The following is a 12,147-nucleotide window of genomic DNA, read 5'->3' as shown; positions in this document are numbered from 1 at the left end:
AAACTAATGAAATAGGGCTGGACAAAAATGATGGTACCCATAACTTAATATTTTGTTGCACAACCTTTTGAGGCAATCACTGCAATTAAACGATTTCTGTATTTGTCAATGAGCGTTCTGCAGCTGTCAACAGGTATTTTGGCCCACTCCTCATGAGCAAACAGCTCCAGTTGTCTCAGGTTTGATGGGTGTCTTCTCCAGATGGCATGTTTCAGCTCCTTCCACATATGTTCAATGGGATTCAGATCTGGGCTCATAGAAGGCCACTTTAGAATAGTCCAACGCTTTTCTCTCAGCCATTCTTGGGTGTTTTTGGCTGTGTGTTTTGGATCGTTGTCCTGTTGGAAGACCCATGACCTGCGACTGAGACCAAGCTTTCTGACACTAGGCAGCACATTTCTCTCCAGAATGCCTTGATAGTCTTCAGATTTCATCGTACCTTGCACACTTTCAAGACACCCTGTGCCAGATGCAGCAAAGCAGCCCCAAAACATTACGGAGCCTCCTCCATGTTTCACCGCAGGGACAGTGTTCTTTTCTTCGTATGCTTGGTTTTTGAGTCTATGAACATAGAGTTGATGTGCCTTACCAAAAAGCTCCAGTTTGGTCTCATCTGTCCAAAGGACATTCTCCCAGAAGCTTTGTGGCTTGTCAACATGCATTTTTGCAAATTCCAGTCTGGCTTTTTTATGAGTTTTTTTCAGCAGTGGTGTCCTCCTTGGTCGTCTCCCATGAAGTCCACTTTGGCTCAAACAACGACGAATGGTGCGATCTGACACTGATGTACCTTGGCCTTGGAGTTCACCTTTAATTTCTTTGGAGGTTGCTCTGGGCTCTTTGGATACAATTCCAATGATCCGTCTCTTCAATTTGTCATCAATTTTCCTCTTGCGGCCACGTCCAGGGAGGTTGGCTACTGTCCCGTGGGTCTTGAACTTCTGAATAATATGAGCCACTGTTGTCACAGGAACTTCAAGCTGTTTAGAGATGGTCTTATAGCCTTTACCTTTAAGATGTTTGTCTATCATTTTTTTTCGGATGTCCTGGGACAATTCTCTCCTTCGCTTTCTGTTGTCCATGTTCAGTGTGGTACACACCTTTTCACCAAACAGCAGGGTAACTACTTGTCTCCCTTTAAATAGGCAGACTGACTGATTATGAGTTTGGAAACACCTGTGATGTCAATTAAATGACACACCTGAGTTAATCATGTCACTCTGGTCAAATAGTTTTCAATCTTTTATAGAGGTACCATCATTTTTGTCCAGGCCTGTTTCATTAGTTTGTTGTTTTAAATAATTATGTTAATCAACAATTCAAAAGTAATGGCTGTTTTTGATTATTTAATTTTCAATAAATTTTTATTTATTGTTACTTTTGTGAGTTTCAAGTGATTTCAGTGAGAATTGTGGGTTTTTCCTTCTTTAACTGAGGGGTACCAACAATTTTGTCCACGTGTGTAGTATATGCAAACACCAATGTTCATTTTATAACTGAAAATTGTAAGTCAACTGCCTATCCTACCTGAAGAGGGGGTCTCAAACGTTTTCAGGCTTCCTGCAACCCACCTGACACCTGTGGAGCTTATTTGGGCCTGATAACTGACAAAATGAAACAAAGTTTTCTAATCTAGTCAAGCAAATCAATAATATACCAATCATTTTTTTATTATATTTTGGCCTTTGAGGTCTGATGATGCATTTGTGAGAAGAACCGACCGTTTGTAAACTTACTTGAAGTAGCAGCATCATTTATTTTCAACTGTACACTGCTGGACCTGTGCGGGGGTTGATGAAACGTGTGTTATTTTATAACACTTTGCCCCTTCCTCCTCGAGCAACCTTTTTTTCTTCTCCATCTCCCTCTCATGTCCACCTTTTCTCTTCGTCTTTTCTCGTTTTTTGCCTCCAGCTTTCTCAGGGTGCTCCATAATCTTCACTCCTTCCACTCTCTGGCCTCACTCTCATATCACCGCTCTCCAGTGCATGCTTCCCCGTTCTGGCTATGAAGGGGCGGGCCATAAAGCAACTAACCAATCATGGCACGTTTCTTCTAAAAAAATGTCACTTTGACCAATCCCTATCCTTCTGATTTAGAGCTCAGAGCACTTGCTTTGTGTGAGTGACAGGAGGGTGGGCGTGTACTCTGTAAGGCTTCTGGCGCTGCAGTCTCTGGCCTGTCTGCCAAAAAGCCGATCAACTTTTTTTCATTGGCCTGCCAGTCCGTGACTGGCCTGTCCAGGCAGGCCACCGGGAAAAGTCCTGCCTCTCCCGATTGCCAGTCCGGGGCTGAATCCCAAACCGCCCCCGACACACTTTCCCTACACACTACCCCTCCGCTTGCACGTTCCCGTGGAGGGTCCTCCATATTAAGGGCCGTCCCAAACCGCGTAGTGCGGAGGGAGAGTGGACTGTTCAGCCCTTAAATAGCGAGTCTGCATCGATGCTCACTCTGGACAACTTTTTCAGGAAGTGCAACGTCGAAATGGAGGAGGAAACAACATATCGATGTAAGTTCCACATGCGTCCATTATTTCTCCCACGCCTTTTTCACACTGAGAACATCACAAAAAGAGTGATGTAAAAAGATAAATCAAAAGAAACAAATCTTCTTCTCTGCTGACGTTTGATTTAATTGTGCACCCCCTGACACCTTAAAATTTGAACACAACTGACAGAATTCATTTATTGGATTTGAAATGCCAGATAATAGGATTTGAAAACATGTGGGATGACTTCAAATTATTTGAAGCAGAATGTAGCCCCTACATCATTGCCTGCAACCTGTGCCACAGTGCTACAGCCATGCACAGTAGGCGTCTTTGTGTTACCATGGCGATGACGTCTTCCGTTTTCCGGTGAGGCGACAGGGCGCCCCATTCCTGACGATCGTATTTATACCCTCCCCCTTCAACAATACACACGTGGACAAAATTGTTGGTACCCCTCAGTTAAAGAAGGAAAAACCCACAATTCTCACTGAAATCACTTGAAACTCACAAAAGTAACAATAAATAAAAATTTATTGAAAATTAAATCAAAATCAGCCATCACTTTTGAATTGTTGATTAACATAATTATTAAAAAAAAAAACTAATGAAATAGGGCTGGACAAAAATGATGGTACCCATAACTTAATATTTTGTTGCACAACCTTTTGAGGCAATCACTGCAATTAAACGATTTCTGTATTTGTCAATGAGCGTTCTGCAGCTGTCAACGGGTATTTTGGCCCACTCCTCATGAGCAAACAGCTCCAGTTGTCTCAGGTTTGATGGGTGTCTTCTCCAAATGGCATGTTTCAGCTCCTTCCACATATGTTCAATGGGATTCAGATCTGGGCTCATAGAAGGCCACTTTAGAATAGTCCAACGCTTTTCTCTCAGCCATTCTTGGGTGTTTTTGGCTGTGTGTTTTGGATGGTTGTCCTGTTGGAAGACCCATGACCTGCGACTGAGACCAAGCTTTCTGACACTAGGCAGCACATTTCTCTCCAGAATGCCTTGATAGTCTTCAGATTTCATCGTACCTTGCACACTTTCAAGACACCCTGTGCCGGATGCAGCAAAGCAGCCCCAAAACATTACTGAGCCTCCTCCATGTTTCACCGTAGGGACAGTGTTCTTTTCTTCGTATGCTTGGTTTTTGAGTCTATGAACATAGAGTTGATGTGCCTTACCAAAAAGCTCCAGTTTGGTCTCATCTGTCCAAAGGACATTCTCCCAGAAGCTTTGTGGCTTGTCAACATGCATTTTTGCAAATTCCAGTCTGGCTTTTTTATGAGTTTTTTTCAGCAGTGGTGTCCTCCTTGGTCGTCTCCCATGAAGTCCACTTTGGCTCAAACAACGACGAATGGTGCGATCTGACACTGATGTACCTTGGCCTTGGAGTTCACCTTTAATTTCTTTGGAGGTTGCTCTGGGCTCTTTGGATACAATTCCAACGATCCGTCTCTTCAATTTGTCATCAATTTTCCTCTTGCGGCCACGTCCAGGGAGGTTGGCTACTGTCCCGTGGGTCTTGAACTTCTGAATAATATGAGCCACTGTTGTCACAGGAACTTCAAGCTGTTTAGAGATGGTCTTATAGCCTTTACCTTTAAGATGTTTGTCTATAATTTTTTTTCGGATGTCCTGGGACAATTCTCTCCTTCGCTTTCTGTTGTCCATGTTCAGTGTGGTACACACCTTTTCACCAAACAGCAGGGTGACTACTTGTCTCCCTTTAAATAGGCAGACTGACTGATTATGAGTTTGGAAACACCTGTGATGTCAATTAAATGACACACCTGAGTTAATCATGTCACTCTGGTCAAATAGTTTTCAATCTTTTATAGAGGTACCATCATTTTTGTCCAGGCCTGTTTCATTAGTTTGTTTTTTTAAAATAATTATGTTAATCAACAATTCAAAAGTAATGGCTGTTTTTGATTATTTAATTTTCAATAAATTTTTATTTATTGTTACTTTTGTGAGTTTCAAGTGATTTCAGTGAGAATTGTGGGTTTTTCCTTCTTTAACTGAGGGGTACCAACAATTTTGTCCACGTGTGTAGGTGCCCTCCACAGCTGCGAGTGTGACTTCTTTTGGAGTGACACTCGGTAGTGTAGGGGGAGTGTGTAAGGGGCGGTTTGGGATTCAGCCCGGGCCTGATCAGGAGCCAAAACTAGAAGCACCTGGACACAAACAGAAGTCTGAGGAGTCACAAGCAGAAGGAGATTTCCAGAATCACCAGAAGAAGCTTCTGGAAACTGTGTGTCTCTGATCACCTGCAGCGTCGATGCAAAGAGAAGAAGAAGCTCTGCAGCCTGACGGTGAGTTTCACAAACTCAGTCTGATCACTGCAGCTGATCTCCAACCAGCTGACAAACCCAACAACTGAAGCAAAGCCTCAGACAGACTTTACAATCATACAGATCTGTCAAACGCCACACATTCAGATGTTTAAACTCTCTTTTTGCATTCACTAACTTGTTGCTGATTTGTTTACTGGTGTCTTTATTTCCTTCATCTGTCCAGCTTTGACCCTTTTCTGAACTAGAACAGAGAAAACTACAGTTTATTCATTCAAACTAGTAAAAATAATGAGGATAAATTAGTGATTAAAGACAGAGCAGATAATCAGACTGAGATGTTGATGTTGATCCCTCATGTTCCACTGATCTGTCTGCTGCTGCTCAACACGGACTCTCAGAAAACTTGTAAAATCCATTTTTGTTCCTTGAATGTTTGCTTGATGTCAGCAGGGTGGGGCCTGGCTAGTTCCTGGATGGGAGAAGCTGGGAATAGCAGATAGATGCTGGAAGCTTTTATCTGTCCAACCTGCAGAGGGCGCTGCTGCTGCTGGACTGGAAACAGCCTGAAGAACCAGAGAAGGAATTATTCTGAAGATATGGAGAGAAAACACACAAGTAAACAGTGGAGCAGCTACAATCAGTGATTTTAGACACTGTTGGCTGATTTCATCTGGAAGATATCAGATAAATGGAGGAAAATGTTCAATATTTCACATTAAAACAGCATGAAAGTGAATTAGTGAGGCAGGTTCTCAGCTGTAAGGACATTAAATGCTCCTTAAAAACAGAATTTACAAAGTGATGTTGTGGGTCTAGAGGCTCAAAGTGTGACATTTACCAAACTGTGTGTAATTATGAGAGTCAAATATACGAATGAAGCAATGAAATGGGAAAATTATTTGAAATTCTTCAAAGTTTCAATGGATTAATTCAATCTAAAAGACATTTTAATGAATGTGGAAAAACAACAGGAAGTTGTTTAAAGCAAAGACACAGAAAAAACAGGAAGTGATCAAATCCAAGAAGAGACTAAAGGAGAGCAGAACACTAAAGTATTGAGCTTCCACATTGAAATGAGGAGTGGATTAAAGTCCACAGCAGCAGACAAAGAAGAAGATGAAGCCACAGAAGGTTTGGATTCCTCAGGTGACATGTAGAGTGTAGATTCCCTCTCTGACTGTAGTTCCTGTAAAACAGCTTCTCAGGACATTTAGTGTTGAAATGGAGTCATCACTTCTGGGATTGATTCTTCTTTATTCTTCCTAAAAGCTTCATATTTATAGAATTAGAAAGAAATGGAAAATGTTCCCAAACACACATTTTCACCACAGACTGATCCATCAGGTTTCCTGCTTCGTTTCCCTGACAACAGTGACGTTACGGCCGTTCCTGTTCCTCAAAATAGTTCTGCTTTTACCGTCTTCATGTTGCAGCTTCTTTTCTCCGTCTGAAGGTGAGTAAAAGACACTTTAAACTGTTTTTATCTTTTATATAGGTATGTCACAATAAAACTGATTTAATCATTCATCATATTTTAACTCAAAAACAACGCTGTTGTGACACAACTGGAATATTAAGTGAAAAAATCTTTTTTAAAAATCTTCAGACATTTTTGGGTGTTCCCAACCAGCAGAAGTTATAAAACTGACGCAAATACTGCTGAAATAAAAGTGTTTTATAAATAAATGTCATTTCATGGGCCAGACCAGATATTGGTACCATCTCGGGTCAGGACAACCTGGATAAAGATTATGAATACTGGAAGCATGTCCTTTGGTCAGATGAGACCAAACTAGAGCTCTTTGGCCATGAAATGTTGCTGATGTTTGGAGAAAGAAGGAAGAGGTGTAGAACCCATTGTATTTGTTCTCAGTTCTAAATATGAATTGTTCTTATTAGTACAACTTCAGTGCAACAGTTGTAGGATGGAAATGATTAACATTTGATTTTAAATAATGCATGTTTAACAGTAGGACTGTGTGGACCATATCTTTCTGTATAACAAGGATCTCCATTCACACTCATGACTTTGGAGTATCTGTATGAAGGTATTTCAGGTGCAAAATGTTTGAGCACCTGTAACATCGAATTTGTAGTTGTGTACATTGAATTTGTATGTGTATCAGCAAATCTGGTTTCCCACACTCTATGAGTTGTGTACTTGTAAAATAATTTCTTGTATGTGTCGATTTTTTTTCTTCCCACAAATACAACACAAAAATACACATTCACAAAATCGTAATTACAGGTGCACAAATCACATTCACAGGTGCACAAATCATATTTACAGGTGCACAAATCATATTTACAGGTGCACAAATCCTTCTCTACAAGTCACATATTTCAACACTGACACGCTCACATTTTGCACCTATTGTTGCAGGACACTAAGTGCAAAACATACTTGTGCACCTGTATTGTACAAAGTGAAGTTGAAGTGAGAATTTGAATATGTGCAAATCTGAATGTGAACTTGTGCAATAAGTATGTGAAATAATTTACCACGAAAATAGCTGTGTCCTCTAACACACAAACACAAATTGCTACTTACAACCACTCGAATCCTCCCCACAAGTCACACATTCTCTGTTTTCTACAGGTGCAAATCAGGAATCGTACTTCCGGTCCCGCTGAGATATTTGGTGCAAAACTATAAAATGATCCGATCTGTGTATAAATTCTATGCTCTGAGATTGACAGGCTTTTCGGCCAGTCAGAGAGACGCTTTGCCCGCCCAGCCAATCAGAGGTTTTTATTCCATCCGAGGTCGCTTTACCGACTTCCAGGTGTGGAATTTCACGATGGAGAGAGTGTAGGCTTTGATTTCAATATACTAAGAGGAATGGATAAGTTATTTGAGTCATTGGGAAATGCGCATTATAGAGATTAGAGCAGACCAGCCGTCCAAACAAGAACTGCCTACACTCTCTCCATCGTGAAATTCCACACCCGGAAGTCGGTAAAGCGACCTCGGATGGACACAGGAAGATGTTTTGTATAGGGGGTGTCTTGAAGAGCTTGCTGTTTGTTTTTGTAACAGCTTTCTTGGGTGGGTAGGGTGTGTGGGTGTGTGGGTGTGGGTGTGTGTGTGTGGGGGGGGGGGGTCACCACTGCCAGTGATGCTTGGGTTCTCAATTTGGTTTAGTTCTTTTTTTGCCAGTTTTTACCTGCCTGCACTTTTTCACTGCAGTTCCTGCTTGAAGCTGTTATGTTACTGTTCACTTGTATTACACAACCTCTTTATTTAGTTCTATACTATGGTTGACCGCTTGAAGTTTTTGAGTTGGAATGTTAAGGACCTAAACCATCCAGTTAAAAGGAAAAAGATTCTTTCACATATTAGACACCTTAAATTAGAAATAGTTTTTTGCAGGAAACCCACATCCATAATTCAGATAATAGCCATCAACTGTCAGGATGGCACGGGCAACAGTTCCATTCCTCTTTCCAAGCCAAAACAAGGGGGGTTTCAATCCTTATTAATTAGGGTGTTTCTTTTGAATCACACAGTGTGGTTTCTGACAAGTCTGGGAGATATGTGATGGTCTGTAGTAAATTGTATAATTCTTTGGTGGCACTTGTGAATGTCTATGCTCCTAACTCGGATAATGTAGCTTTCTTTGAACAGCTGTTCTCAACTTTGCCAGACCTTAAAACTTACCGTCTCATACTTGGGGGTGATTTCAATTGTTGGCTTGACTTAACTTTGGACAGGTCATCCACCAAATTAGCACAATTAGGAAATCTGCTTCCTTTATCAAAACTTTTCTTTCTGATTATGGCATTTGCGATGTGTGGCGCACTTTGCACCCCAATGATAAAGAATATTCCTTTTTCTCACCAGTTCATCATACATATACCAGAATTGATTACTTCTTTGTTGACAAACAGCTCCTCCCACTGGGCCTGTTTCACGAAGCAGGTTCACTGAAAACTCTGAGTTTCTTAACCCTGAAATGAGGGAAACTCAGAGTTTTCCGTTTCACGAAACGAGGTAACTTAACCCTGAGACAGAGGGGTAACTCTAGCCTGCTTCACAAAGAGGGGTAACTTCAACTCTCGGTCAGTTACCGCAGTAACAGACTCTATGACTCTAACCTGCTCGCCAGCAGGTTTATCTGAGAAAACCTCGAGTTTCTCTCTGTCTCCGCCCTCTTTCAGCCACACACGCTGTTTCATTTCCTCATTCATTCAGTCAGTAAGCGAGCGAGTTTTGGCGTAGAACAGCTTTTATTAACGATCCAGTGGATAAAGGAGCAGCATTACTGCACAGATAATTAAATATTCGTCGGTAGATTGTTATCAGACCGAGCATAAATGTTCTCGCATTTCCGGACAATTATCGGTTTGAGCGGTACCGTTTCGTAATCGTTTCAAGTCCATAATCTACATAAACAACCTAATCCGTCCTTACATTTACATTACCAGCCGCAGTCATGCTCTCACATCCAGCAGATATTGTGTGTTGCGCTGCGGTTCTTTGGAAATGGAAGTTTTATATAATGTAGGAGATGCAGAGCACTACAGTAAGACAACTGTATGCAGGACAGTCAGAAAAGTTTTCCTGGCTCTGAAAAGGCTTTTACTCATCATTGTGGTTTTCCTGGACACAAACCTGTCACAGCATCAAGGAGGATCCATGGGATTGCAGGTGAATGATGTAGAGATCTGTTAAATTTTAAATCATATTCTGTTCATGACATTGTACTGCAGCTTCAGACTGGGATTAGTCATTTGAATTTCTTTTAGGATTTCCCACTATGATAGATGCACACACATCCCCATCACAGCTCCCTCACATCATGAACAGGAAGTCCATTCACAGCATAAATGTGCAGGTAGGCTACAGGTAGACTGACTACTGTTTCTAAATGTTAAATACTGCATCATAGTTCAACATCTGTCATTCTCTGCACTGTCAGATCATATGTGATGCTGCATGCATCATTTCTAATGTGGAGGCCACGTGACCTGGGTCTGTTCATGACTCCAGGATTTATGGAGAGTCTAACCTGAGCAACAGACTGCAGCATGGTCAGCAGCCTAAAGATTTTCACAATAGAATTCTCTTGTCTCCCTCCTTTAATATACTCTGATGTATCCACTATACATTACAGGAGAGTTTGATGGCCTTCTGCTGGGTGACAGGGGTTACCATGCCAACCCAGGCTGATGACCTCATACCCTGACCCTGAACCAGGCCCCCAACAGAACTTCTACCGGACTCACTGCAGGACCAGAGCCCGGGTGGAGATGACCATAGGCCTGCTGAAAGCCCGTTTCCAGAGCCTACGTCTCCTCAGGGTGACCCCTGAGAGGGCCTGTGATATTACTGGGGCATGTGTTGTTCTTCATAATATTACCACTATTAGAGGAGAGCAACACCCTGTGTCAGTCTGTGCAGTGGAAGCTGAGGAACCATCCTGCTGCTGTCCAGCCATGCTCTGTTAAAAAGGATGAGAATGTGCAACACTTCAGTGTAGGCTAAATGTCACACTCTATATTCCATCCAAAATCTGAATGGGAAGCGAACTATCAGTAACACACCTCTGTATAAAACTTAAACTACCATTTGGATAAATCTTTGGAGTGTTGCCTACTTACAGTTACAAGGTCTGTTGTGGTGTGAAGGGGCCAAAAGACAAAAAAGACACAAAAGAGAACTAAATAATCATATGTACACACACACACACACACACACACACACACACACATATATATATATATACATATACATCCATGACCTTTTATACCACCATTTTACAGGCATCTACTTTCTTTCTGTTGGCTGAGCAGAAGTCTATGTTAGTTTAAATAGGCTTAATTATTTAACAGGACATGATATGGATGCAGACATTTAGGCTATGTGTGGATAAAACAACTGCACAGTCAAACAGCCACTTAATATTTAGGCTACTTTACAATGTAAAACATGATCAACATGAAGTACCTCCATGAGATAATGCCGAGGTCTGACCCGTTTGAACAATATTTTTATAGTTCATCTTAAGCTGCTGCCCCGTGCGCTTCTCCCCCGCGGGATTTCACCTAAAAGAAATAACTTAATATTCTACCATTCAGACAGTTATTCCCTGTAATATTATTACGATTACAAAGGACTACATTTAAACTTACGCATTGATCCGGGCTGTTCTCCACGCCGTCTCTCTCTCTTTTGCAGCTGCAGCGGTGTTGCACTTCTTTCTAAAAACGTGTTCAAACTCGCCATATGAGCGCGTTAAAAACTTCCAGTTCAAAAACGCAGCCTTTCGCTTCCCGTTTCCATGGTGACTCGTCGAATCGGGGTTCTATTGATGCTGTCTTTTCAGAGTTGTGGTGCACGCGCTTAACTCCGGGTCTAACTACTCCGAGTTGATTAAACCAACTCAAATCAGCCGTTGTGAAACCGAAACTCAGAGTTTTCTATCTCAGAGTAGATCAACTCAGAGTTGCGGAAGAAACTCAGAGTTTCTTGAACCTGCTTCATGAAACAGGCCCCTGGTGATATTTTCCCAGCCTGTGCTCTTATTTGAGCTGCCTCCGGTGCTGCACAAGTTGCAGTTAGTTGCAGCTGCTATGAACGTTCCAGGTAAACCAGATAGCTGTTTGTAGCACTGAGTTGGTGGCAGCACAGAAAGTAAGTTCTGTTTTGTCCCAGTTGTTTGACAGAGTTATGTCAGCATCAACAGTGAGGAACAGCACTCAATGCTATTTCCTCCTGGATGGGATCTTTGTTGCCACATAGTGACCACTTTGTAAGAGAGCCCATTTTCTAAGTGGTGGTTCTGACAAGTCTGCATGGCAAAGTACCCCGATTTTTTACATTCCAAAAATGATCCAATCTGGTCAAGTTTCCAATTTTACATCCAATTTGTTTGCTCAAACAGATTTTCATGCTAAACAGAACAGATCTACTGAGTTTCATGCTCAGAGCCAGGGTGCTTTGGAACATTTCCTTTACCCAGTGATGTCATTTGGTTTCAGCATTCGATGAACTAGAAAGTTGCTGGTCTCTCCGGGTGTGCAGTGTGTTTGGAAGACATGGTGGTTTATTCATGCACTTGATGGGTGCATGTTAACTGTGTGTGTGTTTCTGTTTGATAACTGCTCTGGCCACAGTACTATCAACTTGACAAAATGAGAGTTTGCCAAGGTCACTGTAACATACGTTGGGAAGATGGTGGACCAAGACCAAGTCCACCCATAGCCAAGATCTCAGCTGTGCAGCAGTTTCCCCAACCAGAAACCAAAAAGGAGCTGAGACGTCTTTGAGAATAGCAGGGTATGTGAAAAATTTGCATCGTTAGTCTCCCTGCTGACAGACCTGTTAAAGGAGAGAGCTGAGTTTATCTG

The 12,147-nt window shown here is 41.8% G+C and overlaps 1 long non-coding RNA gene across 2 annotated transcripts; it reads left to right on the top strand.

The window, feature by feature from the left end:
- Window positions 1–4,413: 4,413 nt before the first annotated feature.
- LOC127536290 (uncharacterized) lies at window positions 4,414–10,031 on the top strand. 2 transcript variants are annotated; one of them, XR_007945279.1, is made up of 3 exons: window positions 4,414–4,812; window positions 5,245–6,247; window positions 9,912–10,021. It is a non-coding gene; the product is annotated as an uncharacterized LOC127536290 (long non-coding RNA). The 2 variants fall into 2 exon arrangements; XR_007945280.1 differs by lacking the exons at window positions 4,414–4,812; window positions 5,245–6,247 and adding exons at window positions 9,305–9,632; window positions 9,717–9,828 and having other exon boundaries at window positions 9,912–10,031.
- The last annotated feature ends 2,116 nt before the right edge of the window (window positions 10,032–12,147 follow it).

The sequence above is a fragment of the Acanthochromis polyacanthus genome, chromosome 11 (assembly GCF_021347895.1).
Source record: "Acanthochromis polyacanthus isolate Apoly-LR-REF ecotype Palm Island chromosome 11, KAUST_Apoly_ChrSc, whole genome shotgun sequence".
Classification (NCBI taxonomy): domain Eukaryota; kingdom Metazoa; phylum Chordata; class Actinopteri; family Pomacentridae; genus Acanthochromis; species Acanthochromis polyacanthus.
The sequence above is the reverse complement of the archived record's forward strand: the minus strand, read 5'-3'. Positions and strand labels throughout refer to the sequence as shown.